The sequence below is a fragment of the Lycorma delicatula genome, chromosome 3 (assembly GCF_047948215.1).
Source record: "Lycorma delicatula isolate Av1 chromosome 3, ASM4794821v1, whole genome shotgun sequence".
Lineage (NCBI taxonomy): Eukaryota > Metazoa > Arthropoda > Insecta > Hemiptera > Fulgoridae > Lycorma > Lycorma delicatula.
The window spans coordinates 54,228,287-54,247,387 of NC_134457.1; the positions used below are offsets into that span (position 1 = coordinate 54,228,287).

Sequence of the window (19,101 nt, forward strand, 5' to 3'; positions counted from 1 at the left end):
GGCGATGTTTCAGCTGCATTCATAATGATCTACACATAATCGATGTGTAATTTCACTACTTTTGTCCTCCAATCATTTAACTCTTTCACATTAGTTTATGATATTTTATTTCCAACTAGTGGTAATAGGTACATGCAAATTTGCAAAAGAAAGAAAATAAAATTAAATGAAAAAATAAAATAAATAAAAATAAAATATATATATATATATATATATATATTGTTTAGCATGCGAATTTGCAATAGTCATCCTCATACTAAAGAATTCTTCTTCTTTTATAAAAATAAAAGAAGAAACCAAATAAATATTTACTCGTCCAGTATTATTGTTTAGTGGATACGATTATTATTTTGTAGATTTTAGTGAATTGATTATAAAATGGGATTTTAATTAACTTTCAGTATTATTTTCTTCACCTTTCTTTTTAAATTATTGTTAAAAAAGTAATGATTTACAGTAAAGTGATATATTTTTTCGTCTTAATAGTCTATTTTTAAGTTTTTATTCCGTTTTTATGAATGACTCACGTAACATTATTATTAGAAATAATTTCCATAAATATAGATACGATTTTAAACTGTTTAATAAAACTGTTTAATTTTCGATTTTCCGATTTTAAACTGTTTAAAAAAATACTTATTAGATATAAAAAAAGAACATATAAACGTTATTAAACAAAAAATATATATTTATATAAAAAATAAACCTAATATCTGAAATAGGCTAATGTACGCTCCGCAGGAGGGACACTTCACAGTGTCAAGTATTTTGAATGCTACGAAGTTAGATTTTGGGAGATGAAACTATATTTTTGTTAGATCATTATTTCAGGACTTATATATTTTTTAATAAAATTACAATATTACAATCATAATGGATTTTGACTTTTACTCTTGGAAATCATAATAAAAACAATATTGTGCTAAAACGATGTAGGAAAGAATTAGTAAAATGTTCCTAGTACACTTAAATCTATTAAAATCATTAAAAATTTATGTTTTCTTAAAAAGATTTCTCTTCTTATACGTCTGACCAGATGAATATTCTAATAATACTAATGGATTCTGATATATATTTTCATCACCCAAATAACCGTATAGATGCCGGTACGATAACCATAGTACATATGCAATATAACTTACATAAAAGTTACACAGTAGTATGGGTCGTAGTTAAAGTACATTTTTGACTACTGCTTTATGAAACATTAAATTCTATATTACAGTTAAGGTTTTTTCTCACAATTTGTTTATTTACAATCGGTTTCGAGTAAGGAACCACAAATAAATTGTATTACAAAAAGCACATGATGAAGGGTTTTCAACGAACTCCCTCAAAACCTGCGCGCACACACACACACACACACACAGATATATACTCGTATATATTCATAAACAAAGATATAAATAAAGTATATACATATATAAGTTCACATTCGCGTATATGAACACACTCGCACTGAATAAGAATATATAGGTACAAGAGTTCACAAAAAAAAAAAACATACAAAAAATAAACAAACAGAAATTTATAACATCATTAAACAATAGACAAAGACAAACAAATAGCAACATAAAAAGCTCATGTAGATAAATGAAAAGAGGTTAAGTTCGTCAAGGCATAGAAAGATGCTCATTACATATGTGATATTGACCCAGTCTAAGAGTAATTCAGAGTTTCCCAAATCCAACAAATGTAGGCGTTTCAATCGCCGGACATCCTCGCTGTTGTCTCGGAGATTAACTGCTAGAAACTTTGCATGAATACCTAACCGCTGTTTATTTTGAACTGAACCGTTGGACCTCTTTGCGAACATAAAAGTAATTATAGGTAGACTTGAATTGTAGATAGTCACCTTGCGAATCACGGTGACTCTGCAATTAATATCGCCAACTTAATCTGAAAACGTTGTACAATCACAATGCTACTCTTGCTTGTGGTAGTCTAAAGCTCTACGCCATATGTCCAAATCGGATTTAGAATCACTTTGTATATTCAAAGTTTCTTGGGCAGCGATAAGTGTGAATTTCTGCCTAACAACCAATAAAGCTTCTTATTATCTTGTTTAACCGTTTCCTTCTTTTTCTCACGTGGCCGTATGTGGCCAGATTGTAGAATGAAAATGCCGTTTAGGTGGTCACGGAGACAGACACCTCTTCTCATTGCAAACATAATATGACTTGACTTATTCTGCTTCATCTTTATTCTCCATTTTGTTAACCGTACGCCGATCAAGTCTAATACCGATTGGAGCTTCGCTGAGACTAATTGTGGGTCTTCGTCAACAACCAGAATTACTGTATAATCAGAAAATGAGGTGACGGTGATATGATCCGGAGCCGGAAGGCCCGCTGTGAATATTGAGTACAGGACTGGTCCTAAGATGGAGCCTTGTGGAACCCCGGATCTAATGTCAATGAATTCAGATAACTAAATCGTTGCAGCAGACCTGGGAAAAACGCTCGTTTAGGTAGTTCCAGAAAACAATGTAGAAGGGTTGAGGAAGGCTTTCAGCTTATGGAGCAGACCAGGCAGCCAGTCCTTGTCAAAGGCCTACTGAACACGTAAGAGCCAAACAAAACCTCTTCTCTTCTAGGCACTTTATGATGACATTGAGAGCCCTGTGCGTTTGATCAATGGTAGAACATCCAATTCTGAATTCAAATTGATAATCTGGAATAACTTTTTCCTTTTCGCTCCAACGTCGGCCACAGTCTTCTAAGAAACAGTTTCTCAAACAACTTCAACAGAATCAGTAAAAAGCATTTTGGTCTGTAAAAAGACGGGTTGTGTGCAACTTTACCTGGATTCGAGACCATCACTATTTGAGACACCTTCCACTCTGATGTACAATATTCGTAGTACAGCTGGAAGTTTAATATTGGAAGTACAATATTCGAAGTACGCCACTGAGAAGGTGTGTAGTGTATTTGATGGCCTTGAAGGGGTGCATACATAACTAGCATACTAAGTAAAAATCTGGAGTTTATGTAGGCTGTAACTCCGAGACTACAACTTCTTAACGTTCGTTCTTTAGTTGTTGCAAGTCGGCACTCCCATACAGAATGCTTCGCGTTCCAATACCCCTGCGGTAAATCGGGATAACTAAGGTAGCAAAAAATTCTGAGAAAGATTCACTCGTTATAACATGACGACGAGGACAGTACACCGCAGATAATCTGTTGGGCTCCAGTGAGTATATGATCTCGATCCTTTAGGAGCTTTTAACTAACACCGCAGTAGTCTCATGTGCCCTGCCATCCAGATGATTTGTCATATATTCGGAGAAAACACAAATCAGAAGGTAATTCCGGTCAGTGGAATACGTTTCCGATATAAGGGTGACGTCTAATGATTCGGCAGATCCTAGAGATTCTAATTCCATCAACTAACTAGACCATTGTAACAATCTTTAGAAACCTAGCTGTTAGATGATTTTTGCAATCTTTTGGAATGGTAGTACAACGTTAAGATGTAAATAAATCTAAATATTTAATCCACACCACACGTTGTTCACCGACTTAATGCAAATAAATTCAACTTAATTTTTATACATACATATATCATCTTCTCTATCAATTACATCTTATTCTTTAGGTTAAAAATTTTATAAACATGTAAATAATGTAATGTATTCTTTGTTACAATTGTATATCCCGTCACTGTATTTTTATTCAAACAACAAAAGCTAAGTCACATAAAAAAATTCATAATTTCGCTTGAAATTATTGAAGAAGCAAAAATATTTTTCACAATGCCTCCTCCATAATTCTTTAAAAAAGTAATGAACAGATTTGATAAATGTAATTTACATATAAAAAAATAAAAAAAGTTCATTTAAATATTATAATTTTATTTTAATATAAAACGATTTAAATATTATAATTTTATTTTAATATAAAACGATTTAAATTATATCATACATTAGCATTAGATTAGCATTAACATTAGATATCATACATTTGCATGATTTTAGTTTTCTTAAGAATTTTTTAATGTCAATAATACAAATATCAGTGAATTTTTGCACCGTAGGGAGAATTTTTCTTACGTTTGGGAAATTTATTTATTGTATTTTTTAGAAACTCAATATTTTTAAGAAAATTATATATTATTTCACCAAAGAAAATTATTTTATAAATTTCTGCTTAGATGAAGGGTTCAAAAACCCTGGATCCTAACAATTGGGATTAGTCGATTTAAAAATTAAATTTTTGATACGTCTTATTACATTATAACATTTTTGGGACACATGAAAGATTTTTTTTAAAAGCTGAAAATTTATAATGAAATGTTATTTTATAAACGTAAGAAAATATTTTCATCTAAATTTCTATTAAGAAGAAGTGTGAAAAAATCTACAACAGGCTATGCGATAAGGATATGTTATAAAAATTGCATTTTTGATTAGAACAATATTTGGAAGGGTTATAATGTTATTAATAATGATAAACTATATATTCACAATATATTTTGATTAAAGGCAATTTGAGGTTTTAGTTTTCTCTTTTTTTTTACATTTTAGTCGATATTCATATGAATTATCGATAATCTTACACAAATGAAATCGCATATAGCAGAATCATTTACAACGACTATCAATTTTTACGATGTGATTTACAAGACCGTTAAAAAATGCTATAACACTAATTTTTGAATAAATTGCTCATAGCGACAATCGATAATAACGCTGTATCGCTTATAACGGCCAAAGTTTGAGACAAGACAAATAAAAATAAATCTTTATAATGATAATATTGTTTATACTGTAGTAGTTTATTCCATAAAAAAACTAAATTAAGTAGATACCAGTATTTACAATATTTAGTAAATATTAGTAGTTTAAAACATAAGTCATATTGGGGATTAGAACAGTTACGAAGTATTTTTCCTGGTAAATACTTCCAGTACCCTTACGGAAAACCTCAATATAAAATCCCAAAAATATCTCGTATAGAAGTTGTTTCTGTTTTTATATTCGCTTTAATCCTTTTATTATGTAAATTTTTTATGATATTTTTGTAACATATAAATAACAATCCCACTAATTCCGTGTAGAATTACGGCATGAAACATTAACAATATAAATAAGTATCTTGTTGTAAGTTAGTTGAAATCTAACTACTCACTAGAGTAGAATTATGATTTGTGCTCCGAAATTTCAAAAAAAAATTATTTAACCATCTGTAAAGAAATTAAATGTTGGATATTATGAATGACTATTTTACACGGCCTTATTTTTTACACTGTTATGGTGCGAGATGAAAGCTAGTATTAGAAAAGAATCGAGCAGTTAATACACTAAGATTTTCATTTGAAATAAATGAAAATTGAAAAAAAGATATATAATTTGAATTTATATATATGTATTAATCATTCAAAAATTTTTGAAACGTACATAAAGTTTATCAGTAAAAAAAATATCTGACTTTTAATGTGACACTCTTTTTGATATTTATTTTGGATATTTATTTTCTGAAATCCCGCATTTGATATTCCCATATTTTATTATTTCTTTTATGTTCTTGCCGATAGTAAGCATTTACATCATCTTTCTTTTTAACTCCCTTAAACAGATAATTTTAAAACCAGTATATCATTGCAAAATATTTCACTATAATTGCTAATTTAGAACTACTTTATGATAAATAATTTTTATTTTTGGTTAAATATCATGTATTTTTTGTTTTATTCTTAGGCTATACAACTTTGTTTTTATAAGTGATCTTTTACCATAAGTCGAATAGATATAAGAAATTTACTCGTATTTTAATCATATCCGTACATTCAACTTTGCCCAAATCATCCTTTGTTTACCACAAAAGAGATCATTTTTTTGAAAAATACTCGAAATTTAAAATTGAGTTATTTTTCGAGTGTTTGCATGGGAGGTTTATTAAAGTTGGTATCACTTTTTCGTCTGAATTGAATGATTAACTAAAGGAAGTCGGTGAACGAAATTTTATACGTATATTATTAATACATATAACATGAATTTCATTTATTACAATACGAATTAATAAAAATAATGAAAAAAATATTTCAATATTATTTAATAAAAATTAAGATTAATATGAAATATAGGAAAAATAAACTCCGTAACAATTATTGTAAATATTTTTCAAAATTTTTCTAATTAAACTGAAGTAAAAGTAACAAAAAAATTTCTTTCACATGTTATAAAAAAATTATGTTACTAAATTTGGATTTAGAAGATATTAATTAATAAAATTAAATAAACTTCAATTTTACGGTAAAGGCATAATTTTTTTTTTTTTAAATGTTGTTAGTGGAACCGGATTAATGATCAATCATTAAACAGAAATTAAAAACTTTTAAAGTATTTCTTAGGAAGAATGAAGGTAATAAATATAGCCGTTGTTGGTTTAGATAGTCAAATATTATTATGGTTTTACCACACCATCAAAATAAATAGTCTACATCATCTTTCAAAGTAAATTTTTTATAAACGTATTAACATAATTTCAGCCTGCGTGTTATATCCATACGTGTGATGTATTCAGGATAAAAAATTCAAAATATTAGAATTTCTTTAATAAAAATAATACTGAACTATTGAAGTAAATACTGAATAATTATTTAATATTGTATTTTTCTCACTTCATAAGTAAAAAAAGCTTATATATTGAAAAATAATTAGTATGTGAGTCTGTGTGCGCACGCGCAGGCACACATGAACAAATTCTGTATCTCACTCTTACGTATATCTCATTTTATGTTAAAATTTTATGTTTTGTAATCTGAATCAAATTAGAAGGAAACAAATTAGCGTATTTACCCTTAATTTGGCTCCCGTTTTAAGAAATTTATTTCACAGTATATGTATCACTTTATATAACTGGAATTACATCCTGAAATTATTGATTATAATTCAATTCAATTGAGAGAAAAAGAATTCAGTTTTATAGTAACTGTAATCAAATTGCAACAGAACGAAAGATACGTTGCGTTTAATGTTAAGATATTAAAATAAAATTAATCGAACTAAAAAAAAGTTTTTATTAATGTATTAATATTATAAAGGGCTAAATAAAGAAAAGAACCGAAAAGAGAGCTTTTATATGAAATAAGTTTTTTTTTATCAAATATTAATTTAGAAAATGGAAAGAAATTTCTTAAAAAAATTCTTTGTATCAAATACATTTTTTAAAATTTATGATATATTTCGTTATTATTAAAAAAATATTAAATATAGTTTATATTTTTATAAGTGAATTTTATGACTAATCTTTGAAGGGTATTGTTTTATGACCACGAAAAACGAATAATAGTAGAAATAGCCAAGAATAGAAAATTTTGAAATGCGTGAGTTTTCAAACCAGTGATAGTTATGTGGAACATATTATATAAATAAAAATGTTTTTCATAAAAAAAACTGTTTATTTTCCCAATGTATGGAAACTTATGAGACACTGTATATTTACATATTTATAAAGTATTTTGATTCAAATTAGTAAAAAATTTTGTATTACTAAAATAAATAAATTTTTATGTAGTCAAAGTAATTCATGGTTTATTTATATGGTAAGTTAGACGCATTCGAAATCTACCTAAAAATAGCTCTGGTATTCCTATAGTAACAGAGAAGAAACTGATCTGACCTATAAAAAATTGCAACCTCTATGTTTTTCTCGAAACAAAATCTAACAGCAATTTATTCTATTTCCCTATTGAATTATTATCTGTGTTTAGGAAATTCAATTGTTTTTTTTTTCTATCTTAAGTGATGCTGAATAATTCACGAAGTTTTTTTCTTTAATATTGTTATACATAATTTGGACTTTTTAATATTAATTTATTGATATTATTTAAAAGGATAATTGTAAAAATCTTTATCATATTTGCAATAAATAAGTATATATTACATATTACACAAGTAAAATGTAATTCTAAAATTTATTTTATTTTTAAATGCAACTGTAGTAGCAGAGTATAGGAATCTAACTACCATAAGAATGTGAAGAGACAGTGGTTGTAGACCGTAGGGCGTTCGATAAGGTTCCTTCTTTAGCGCATGTCCATAATATCGTGCCGTATCGACTCACACTCTAACAGCACCTACATACACGCGCACACACATATGTATATATTACATACACAAGCGCGGGAAAAATTTACTATTAGATTTTTTTTTTTATGTAATTGTCTTGTGAATGTGTATTTTTGTTATAAGTCGATATTTTAAGAAATATTAAATAAAATTGTATTTAATATAACTTTAGGAATGAAAGATCTGACTATTTTTTTATATTTTAATGGTAACCGGCTGATAATATCTTCTCTTATAAAATCATTAATCTTTTATATAAAATTTTTAATTCTATTTGAAATCATTATTATGAATAGCATTATGAATTATGTAATTGTTATTATAATATTAATTGTATTGATAATAAATAATGTATTATATGTTAATTATATGCTAAAAATAAATTTACTAAAGCAAATGAAACAATAAAATGTAAATAATTACGCTGATAAAATTAAAAATGAACATTTTGATAATGTTTTTAAAAATAGAAATTTATGTCGAGACAGAATCGTTCCATCTGATGTAACGTAGATTCATTTCATGACCTTATTTCAGTATAAACGAGAACGGAAGTATTAAAAATCAAAAATCAGTAAATTATTTTAATACAATTGGCCAGTAATTTTATAAAGTATAAGTTTAATTCGAATTGTTTCATTATACTATGTACAATATAAGAAACATTCACTTAAAACAATCAAATGTGGGTCAATACAGGTAATGTAAAATTTTGAGTGTAATTGATATACATGAATAATAAATAAAAAAGGAAAAAAAAACTTGAAAGCTTAAAGTTCATTTTTTACGGTAAATAAATCATGTGTTAACTAAACATTAAATCGAATAGAATCATTTTTAAATTCTCTAAACATACTATACAACGACACACCCTGGCATTATTTCGTACTACCTCAAGGAATCAAGTTAGAGCTTATGATTTTTTTAAATTATAATATATATATATGTATATGGTGTATAATAAAATAAAATTTAAAACAGTAAAATTTATGAAAGTTAAAATTTTTTAAAAGTATATTTCAAAAATTCGTTTTTTAATTTGTGTAAAAATCAGTTTTTAAGTTGATATTTTTTACAAGTTCTCAACTTAAAATGTAAATTATATATATATATATTATATTTTAATGTAAGAACTCAAAAGATCCTCACATTTTAAGTAAATTCTATCGGGAGAATATTCTTTCTATATTCCTGTGAAAAACTGCCAAATGTCAATGTGTACCTTTTTTTATTTTCACATTCAAAACTAAAAAAAAATGTTTTATAATGGCTTTTGTACGAGTAATATATATTTTTTAAAGTGATATTAAATGTATATGTTGATTTACGTAAGAAAAGATTAAAAGTATGAAAATTATAAAATATATTAATTCTTTATATGCTTCAAAATATCTAAAAGTTTATCTGTTATTGTCAGAGGAGAACAATTTTATAAATTATTTATTTTGAATATTTTTACTTTGAAATATAAAATTTATGTATAATATTATTACTTACTTTTGTTAAAAAGTGATAATTTTTACATAAAATAATAAAGAAATAAATTACTGTTTAATATTTTTAAAAAAATCAGTGCTCCAAAAATAAATAAACGGAAAATTACTTTTAGAGGCATTATTATTTCCAAAAATTGTGAAATAAAAAAAAACTAGATCCAATTTTACCAGTTTGGTATTTACTAAATTCCAAATAAAAAAAATATTTTAATTTTTGGGTCAAAATAAAATATTGTATTAATCCATGTTAAACTACGTTCTCAGTGGAATAAGTTGTGGCTGCCAAGTCCTTCTACGGCCTTACATAGCATCCGGGAGAACCTGTTCGAGAAACCTTTTATCCCAAGCAACAGAAGGGATCAAGTCATCTAAACTCGGCTGAGGATTGGACACGCTAAGCTTACCCACGACCATCTATTTGGCTCTCGTCAGCAGAACTGTGAGGCGTGCGATGTAAAATGGTCCGTACACCACTTGTTCATAGATTGCTCAATCTTCGGAACTATTCGACAAAAATTAGACCTGGGTTCAGATGTGAAGTCTTTACTAAACCAGAAGTAATGTATAAAAAGACTGTTGCGATTTCTCTCTGATAGTGGGATGAAGTACGTAATTTAGCGGTTTTGGTTACTTTGTGTTTATTCTTTCTTATTTTTTATGTTTATAATTTATTGTTTACGATCATGTTGTTACATTTAAATCGCTAATGATATAATTGCTGTTGCGATTGTAAATAAAAGTATTAAAAAAAAAGAATTATATTTATAAATAGATACATCGTCAAAATAAAATAAATCGGCCTCATTATATCTACATCGGCCTTTTATATATACATACATCGGTCTTTATATATACTATACATCGGCCTTTTATATAAATAAATCGGCCTCATGAAAAAAGCATTAATAAGAAGAGAAACCTTTGTCTTCATAAAAGTAAGAAAAAATCTAAAGAAATGGTGAAAGGTGATTAAACTTAAGGCGTAATTAAACTTTCCAAGTTTCTAAATAATTTTCTAGAAATTTAGTCCAATTTTTTTTTAATGAAACATAAAAGGTATAACTTGAAAAGTAATGATGTTAAAATGAATTATCTGCGATTTAATTTGGGATTATAGAACAGACATACCACTAAAGGGCATTATTTTTCCTGATATATTTGGCTAAATAAATAAATTTTTATACACAAAATAGGAGATTCTTTTTAATTTTACTACTTTTTATTTTTAGTAAAATATAGCACGTTCTGCTTTTTTTGACCGTATCATGAAATGAAATCAATGTTAAAGAAAAAATCGAATAAAATTTAAATTAATCAATTTGATATCTGAATAAAAAATAAATGAAGAAATCAAAAAGGCAGTTTTTAAAATGTTAAAAAGATTAGTAAGAAATAAATGAAAAATGTTTTGAAAAGGTTTTTAATGGTTATTTTCAACCATTTTTTAAACATAGTATTTATTTTTTGATTAATTTTTAAAATTTTAAAATATTTTACATTAAATGTGCTTGATTTTCTAAGAAATTATTTTTTTTTTTTTACGTAACATTTTAAACCTTCTGGAATTTAAAAACCAAAAAATAAACAATCAAAAAACATCGATACTTATTTTATTATTTAAGGATACTATTTCTAAACACAAATAAATTTTTTTCGAGTGATAGCTTAAAATTTTTTTATTGCGAATAGTAAATGCCAAGTAGAAGACAAAATAATTGATGAAGTGTACGATTTTGGAATTATGCAACATTTCTTGTTTTCGACTATTAATTTTGAAGATCACAGATTAATATTAGGTATACAGAACAATTCTAACAAACTGTTCTTCATAAATAATAATATATACTTATTGTTGAATAGAGTAAAAATTAATAAAATCTCTAATTATGTATCGTACAAATAAAAATAAAGATTATTTATTTATAGTCAACATATTTCCTTTTATTTATTTTTTTGTTTTTTTTTTTATTTTTACGGGTATCGACTACTAAGGTCATTAGCCCTCGTCACGTTCTTAGAAAGAAATTAGTATCACCATCAGGATCGTCATATGTAAGGGTGTAAAGGGCCCTTACATTTTATTTAAAAGCACAAGCTACACAGACACATTAAAACAAAACAAAACAACACTTATGGGGTGAAAAGGGCCCCAATATTAAAATTTGATATAAAATTCTCAAAGAACATGAAATTAAAAATACAAGTTATCAATACATTTTCTTTTTCTACCTGTCTCGATTATTTATTATTAGTTTAGCACCCTCGGGGCGACCAGAACCGCCGTTAAGCAGTATATCGCAAGTAAACTTAAATCATTATTTTTATATAATTGTGTAGCATATAAAGTTTAATTAGAACCGATTTTCATATTGTAGAACCGACAGGAATTTTTCTGATTCAATCTTTGAAGAAATAATTTTTTCCTGGTAAGGTGGATTTTCATTTTTTAATAGTTTAAACATTTTTTCTAAGCGAATCTTTGTTTTTTAAGAAAAATTTTAGATTTTTTTGTTAGTCTTTTTAATTTTATCTTTATAAATATTAAAAAAGAAAGTTTAAAAGTTAAGTCACGGGACTTACTTTCGGGTGAATTATGTTACAGATTTCACAGCATTCATCCTTCTTGTTCATTAGATGTGTAATGTTATTTAGCCTTTTAATGGCACTTTTCAAATTAATTGAATTACAAACTGAACTGTATTATGATAATACAATTTCTTTACACACGCTAACGAAGGCGTATGTAGAAGTGGAAAATACTTAACTTACGTTCAGTAAAAATAAACAGAATTTTTACGAATGTAGTTCACTTGTAATAATATAGTTTTTTATTTATTTATAATCGAATAGTTATTACCACTTACAATTCATCAGTAAATGAATTTTTGAGGTAAATAAGTGTATAAGTCTCTTTCGCGCAAAGAAATTTCTAAAGAATATCCTACAATCGTAATGTCCAGGTGTATAATAAAAATCGTATGTGGACACACATGACTTTCTTGTACGCCTGTTAAATTACATAAAGTGGACAGTTACACAATTGCATTCTGGCGAACACCACATTGCTCACATCTTTTTTGTGGTGTCCGTATCAACATTTTATATTAGTTAATATATTAATAGTGTTTCGTGTCGCTCTAGTAGTTACGTAGTGTAAGTGAGAACGTGTCGGATTCGTAACCGTGCACACAGCGATTCGAATCCAACTTCATATAGATATATTTTTTTTAACTTTTTTTAATTTAAATATGTTTATTTATTAATAATTATTAACATCTGTTAAAATTTTTTAATTAAAACGAAAAGTATATATAACATTTTATTTCACTAATAACTTCTGATTTTTTCATATTTTTTATTTTTATTGTTATTAGTTGTATTTTTTTTTTACAATCAGAGGTTAATAATTACTAATAAATCAATATATTTAAATTAGAAAAAAAAGTTAAAAAATATATGTATATGAAGTCGGATTTGAACCGATGTGCCGTCTTTTAAGATCCAAATATTTCATTAATTAACATTTTGTTTGGATTATACTGGAACCAATGAAAATAAGTACCTCTTATTTTTCCAAATCAAATTGTTTGGATTTTGGGCTTTTTTGGACACTTTTAGTTCAGTTGATTGCAATCAAAAGAGTAGGTTCACAAGTAGATGTTACGACAGTCCTAAATCCAAAATTTCAACATTCTACGGCTAACCGTTTTTGAGTTATACATACGTACGAACGTACAGAAATTACGCCGAAACTAGTCAAAATGGATTCAGGGATGGTTAAAATGGATATTTTTATTGGCATCTGAAAACCGGAAACTTTTGCAAATACAATACTCCTCTGCTTTGTACAAGAAAGTAAAAATAAACTCAAGTATATTATTGATTCCACAATAAATAGAGTATCGATAATCAGGGAAATTGATAAAAAAATCAAATAATCTATCATGAATATCATGAAATCATTTGATTACAAGATTCAATATAATAAAATCTAATCAAGTAGTTTTGAGAATTTTTTAAACCTAAAACATAGTTGGTATATCTGTGGAATCTTACCGACGAAGGCCAAACTATTAACAAAATATATTTTTATTGAAATAAGGGTTGAAATTAACGACGATAAAAACATGAATATGATTAAGCTATTATTGTACACTTTTATTTAATTTTTAGCAAGAAAAAATTAATCAATCGCATTATGTCGATTTATTTCTTTTTTTTTGTTATGAAAGAACCGGGCATCAACAAATATGGTCATTAGCCCCGTGGAAATTGGAACGTATGAAAAGATAACACGCATGATCGTGATTCGAACCTGGGACCTACGCACGAAATGCCAGGACGCTACCTAAATAAATAAGTATGATTTATTTGCATACTAAAATTAACAGAAGCAGGAAGTTCTTAAATTTAATTGTACGTGTATACATTTTTTTTTTATATGTATGATCAGATCAAGCTTTACTAATCCAAATGTTATTTCAATAATTCGCTGCTTAATTTGTAAATGAAATTTCTGTTATGATCCTATTGTAGATTTTACCCAGTTAACTTAAATATGTTAAGCAAAACTTATAAAAACAAAAAAATAAAAATTAAATATAATGGGAATTATATTTTGAATGTATAATAAAAAAATTAATAATTGTCCATATCGATTAGATATGTTTCACGTTTTTTTTTTGTGTTTATCCAGAAAAAAAAATTGTTGAATAATTTGCAAATTGTACAATAAATTAAGCAAAGTATTTGTTAAAATAATTTTAAAACTTTTTAAAAGAAAACTTTTTTCCGTTCTTTTTTTTACACGTTTGCTATTAAAAGAGAGTTTTTTTAGTTAAGAGTTAGATTGCTGTCTGTAATTGTTTTTAATTAAGAGCCGTCTTCCAAAAGTTGGAAGGAAATTAAAGAAGAATTGAAAACGTAATTTTTTCTTTACTTATCAGAGCGAAATTTTTAATTCTGTTTTATTTTTGTATAAAAGTTTTATTTTCAGTTATTTTAGCCTATACACGTTTCAGAAAAATTTTCTGTAAAACAAAAGTTTTTTTGTTTCTGAAACTTGTTTTAACTTACGTTAGAGTCTCTAAGAGATTGAGAAACGTAGCTTACAGGTGACGGCTATAAAACCAAAAGTTAAAACATGTATACCGTGTTCTGTCTTATGTGTTGCGATTGAAAATAAAAGTTTTGTAAAGCGACTGGATTTTTTCTAATATTTTCTACTGTGTTTTTAACGGTAAAAGATAATTTCAATTTCTCTATGTCGTTATATAAATTCATTTTACATACGTCTCACAGATGAACACGGTATGCTCTTCGGTTCGAGATTGTTAGTAATAATTAGCTTGGGTAATAATTGAACTTTCTTTTTAAAATTATAACATTATGACCTGAATGTTTTCGATAACTGAATAAGATGTTTGCCCTGTACGTCACACTCTGTACTTAAGCAGAAGTAAAAATTAAAAGGTCAGTTAACTTTAAGATGATAAATTGGTAGTACAATTTGTAATGCAAATTAATTATTAATGTGCCCACCAGAATGAGTTTGGCAATCGTGAAAATAAATATCCATTATTTTAAATTTTCTGGCTTTTTGTACTACTTAATTTTTACATCTCTTTTATTTTATTTATAGAAGAATACGAAAATGTATTAATCTTTATTTCTTAGTATGTACTATCAAAATTAAAAATTTTTCATGAAACTCGAAAGGGAAAATATTTGATACAAGTTCGTAAATAAAATAAATTATTTAATAATCTTTAGAATATTGTATACACTATCTTATTTTAAGAACGGTAGCGCTATTTGAAATATAAATTAACGCTACTTTTGTAGAGTGTACATGAGTATATACATAAATGCGTATAGACAGTTTATTTATATTCAGTTTATATTTATACAAAATTTCTGATTATATTTTGTAGTAAGAATAGGAAGAGAGATAGTTACATATTTAAAAAAATAGAAAGTCAGAAGTGGTGTTACAAAGGAGAGACAATGTACCCACATCGTACTCATCTGATACATTCACTTCTCTAGAAATGATAAAATAATTGAAATTAGGAATATCTGAAATACTGCAGAAGACAAATATGACTGTTACTGGTATTATTATTATTGTTATCTGATGTTTTAACAGCTTATTAAGCATCATCAAAGTATTAATTTTGTTATCATTTTCAAATTAAATTAATTTTGTATTTTTTACTGTTTCCAGTAAAAAATCATTATTAAATTATAAACATTAAACATATAAATCATTATTAAATGATTTAATGAAAAAATAGTTTTATTATTAAATTATATTATTTTTTTTTAAGTTGTGATTAATTATGAAAAAAATTACAGCAAGATTTATTAAAAATGAATAGTATTGAAAATTTTATGCAGGACCTACATCACTTATTATAAGTAATTGTAATTAAAAATAACATTTTAATTTTCATCTTAATTAGTCGTTTATGATTTTATATATTACATTTTTATATCATCTAAACTAGATCTGAACTTTTTTATATTCTTATACATTTTATACCTTGATATATGTGTATATATTAATTAAACATATATATATATATATATATATATATATATATATATATTTGTGTGTGAGTGTGTGTAGAAGTTTTTATTTTTTTCCAGTAAACTATTTGCTTTATATGAAAATGTTTAGAAATATTTTAATGATTTGTATATACTTATACAAAAATGTGTTTTTTGTATATTTTGTATTTAATAAATAAATATGTTTTTTCGTTTTTTTTAGTTTGTTTATGATATTTGTTAAGAGTATTACGAAATCCAAGTACTTTACAAATATATCGATAGATAATTGGAGAGATGTAAGTTCATATTAAAATTCCTGATAGTGATATTTAACTAAAACGTAAAAATATTTTTTGCGACCCAGAATAAGAAAAAAATCTTAATTTTAAGGGGCTTTAAAACGGACGTTTAGGGTACGTACATTTTTACTTTGATAGTTACGAAAAGTTTCATTAAAGTAATTATTATATTCTGTTGTGATCACCTAATTTTAATTTTGGTAAAAAAGAAAAGTATATATATGTATGTATGTATATCTGTTTAATACGAAATAATATTTTGAAATAATTTCTATTTTGTCATTAATTTTTCTAGTAATGTAAAAAAGGATTACACAAGACCAAAATGATGTTTTGTGATAAAATTAAGTTAAGAACTGTAATAAGATTTTTACTTCGTTTATTTATTAATCTATCCCTATTTTTTTCTATTCTGTAATTTCATATTAAAAAGTTAAATTGTAAGATACTTCAATTATTTGCACAAAATTTATTCTAATTTCCACTTCTCTATTTTTTTTCATGCACTGAATAGATTTTATTTTTTAATAATTGTCTAGAATTCGTAAATTAAATTAAGTTATAACAATAATAAAAAATAAATATATAAAACCAAATTTTATTTTCGATTAGAACCCTCAAATTAATTTATATACAATAAAAATATGTATGATATGAAAAAACTTAGTTAAAACAAAATGATAAGCAATATAGAAATAAAAATTTGAATAATTTATAGTAAAGGTAATCCTCTATATCAGTAGTAATGTCATGAAGAAAAGGAGGGCTTCCTTGAAGATATTACTAATTAGATATTCAGAAATTAGAATCTTGGGTCGGGATGGTGTGATTATATTTTAGATAATTAAATTTTCTAAAAATAAAAAATAAGCATCATCATTAAGGTTTGTCTCTAAATTTTATGAAATATATATATATATATATATATATATATATATATATATCATTTGTAATGAGTATCATTTATGAAGCAGAAGACTGGAAACAGAAGTATTATCAAAAATGTCTAATAGAGAAATATTTACCATAATGGAAAATCAAATACAAAGAAATTAATACCTGTATTGATTACAACGTGACTCGAACAAAATATTAGTAAATTGATTTATAGTACAAGAAATATATACACAGAAAAGAAATCACATCACTATGATTACATTTCGTTTTTTGACATAATCCGCAGATACCGTTACTGCAGTGCCCCTCCAATTCAAATCAATTTACGAATTATTACGTATAGTCCAGTATTTATAATTGATATCCTATAAACTGCAAGATAATTTATCTTAAAAAAAAAGAAATGTAAAATATCTGAGTATTTAAAACTTAAACGCTTTATTAGTCGTAACTAATTGTAATCATAAAAACATTTTTTTATAATGAAACTTGGAAATTAGATTTTTAATAAGATATATTTTTTATCGCTTCCTGTTTATCTTATAAATAACTTTAAACAATTCATGCAGAAAGTTTATTAAATGTATTACAAGTGTTGTATTCTATTATATTACATCATAATTCTCGTATTTTATAATAGATAAGCAATAGAAGTTTAAGAAATTATCGCTGGAAATTAAGGTATACGTAATAACGCCACAATTATAAGTGAAACTATTTTCTCTTAAATGAAATATAAATATTAATGGATATATATATAAATTATATATAAGTATTATACTCGTAATATAATTTTAAAATGTTTATTAATAATAAATTTTGTTTTAAACAAACTGATATTAACATCTCAAAATTACCAGAAATAAATAAATAACTGAGAGTGAAAAATTCGTATTAAAATTTGAAAAATATTATGGTGAATTAGTAATAAAAAAAAATAATCAAAATAAATAATAATAATAAAAAAAAATAATAATGTATCTTTTGGTTTTTAATGCGTCAAATTATAATAACTACCAAAATTAAAGTAGACTTTCCATTAAAAAATCTAAAAAATCGTATGTGATTATCTAAAAAGTGAGATATAAAATCTCTTATGAAGTGTGGATAACCGTAACATCCGTTAAATTGTAGAGTTTGCTGAATACAGTTTAAATGAAAACGGTAAACAAAATTTAAATAAATCCTATTTTCTAAATACTATATTTAATAAATAAAAATATATAATCGCATCAATTAATAGTGTGAAATTAGAAATATATCATTTAGTTATACTAACAAAAATAAATTGCCAGAAGATATTAGTAAGCAAAACTTTCTGTACATTATATTAGATTATTAAAATTATATTCATATCTGGATTTCTTACATTTTGATCTTACTTTCGAGGAAGTTGCTCTGACAGTAGAAATATATTTGGCCATAAGTCTTTGTTCGGACTCAGTGCATGTTATTAAAAATTTATTTAAGAATTTATTTAATAGTCTTTCTATCAGTTTGCATTCGGCTCCTGTCGTCTGCACTCGGCATCGTACAGTTCACACAGCTCCTTTCGGATGCACTCGCCTACTGTCGGCTGCAGTCAACTCCTTAGGGTTCAACGGCTTCTTTCGGATGCACTCGGCTCCTAACGATTTAGCGGTTCTGTTGTACACACTATATAAGCCGGCTTCGCACTACATTGAGGCAGTCTTCTTCCAGCCTTACAAAATATAATATATATTCTTTAACAATGTATCATTTATGGAACCATTAAAAGCATTTATATACACTTATGCATAAT

The 19,101-nt window shown here is 25.9% G+C and overlaps 1 long non-coding RNA gene across 4 annotated transcripts in view; it reads left to right on the forward strand.

Moving 5' to 3' along the window:
• LOC142321604 (uncharacterized) overlaps positions 1-19,101 on the forward strand; it is an 816,200-nt gene that overhangs the window by 409,029 nt on the left and 388,070 nt on the right. Inside the window, exon 4 of one of the 4 annotated variants that reach the window (XR_012755671.1) lies at positions 13,800-14,023. The exons of the other annotated variants lie outside the window; for them this stretch is intronic. This is a non-coding gene — a long non-coding RNA (uncharacterized LOC142321604). Of the gene's footprint in view, positions 1-13,799; positions 14,024-19,101 lie in introns of those variants that run through there. 4 annotated transcript variants of the gene reach the window in all.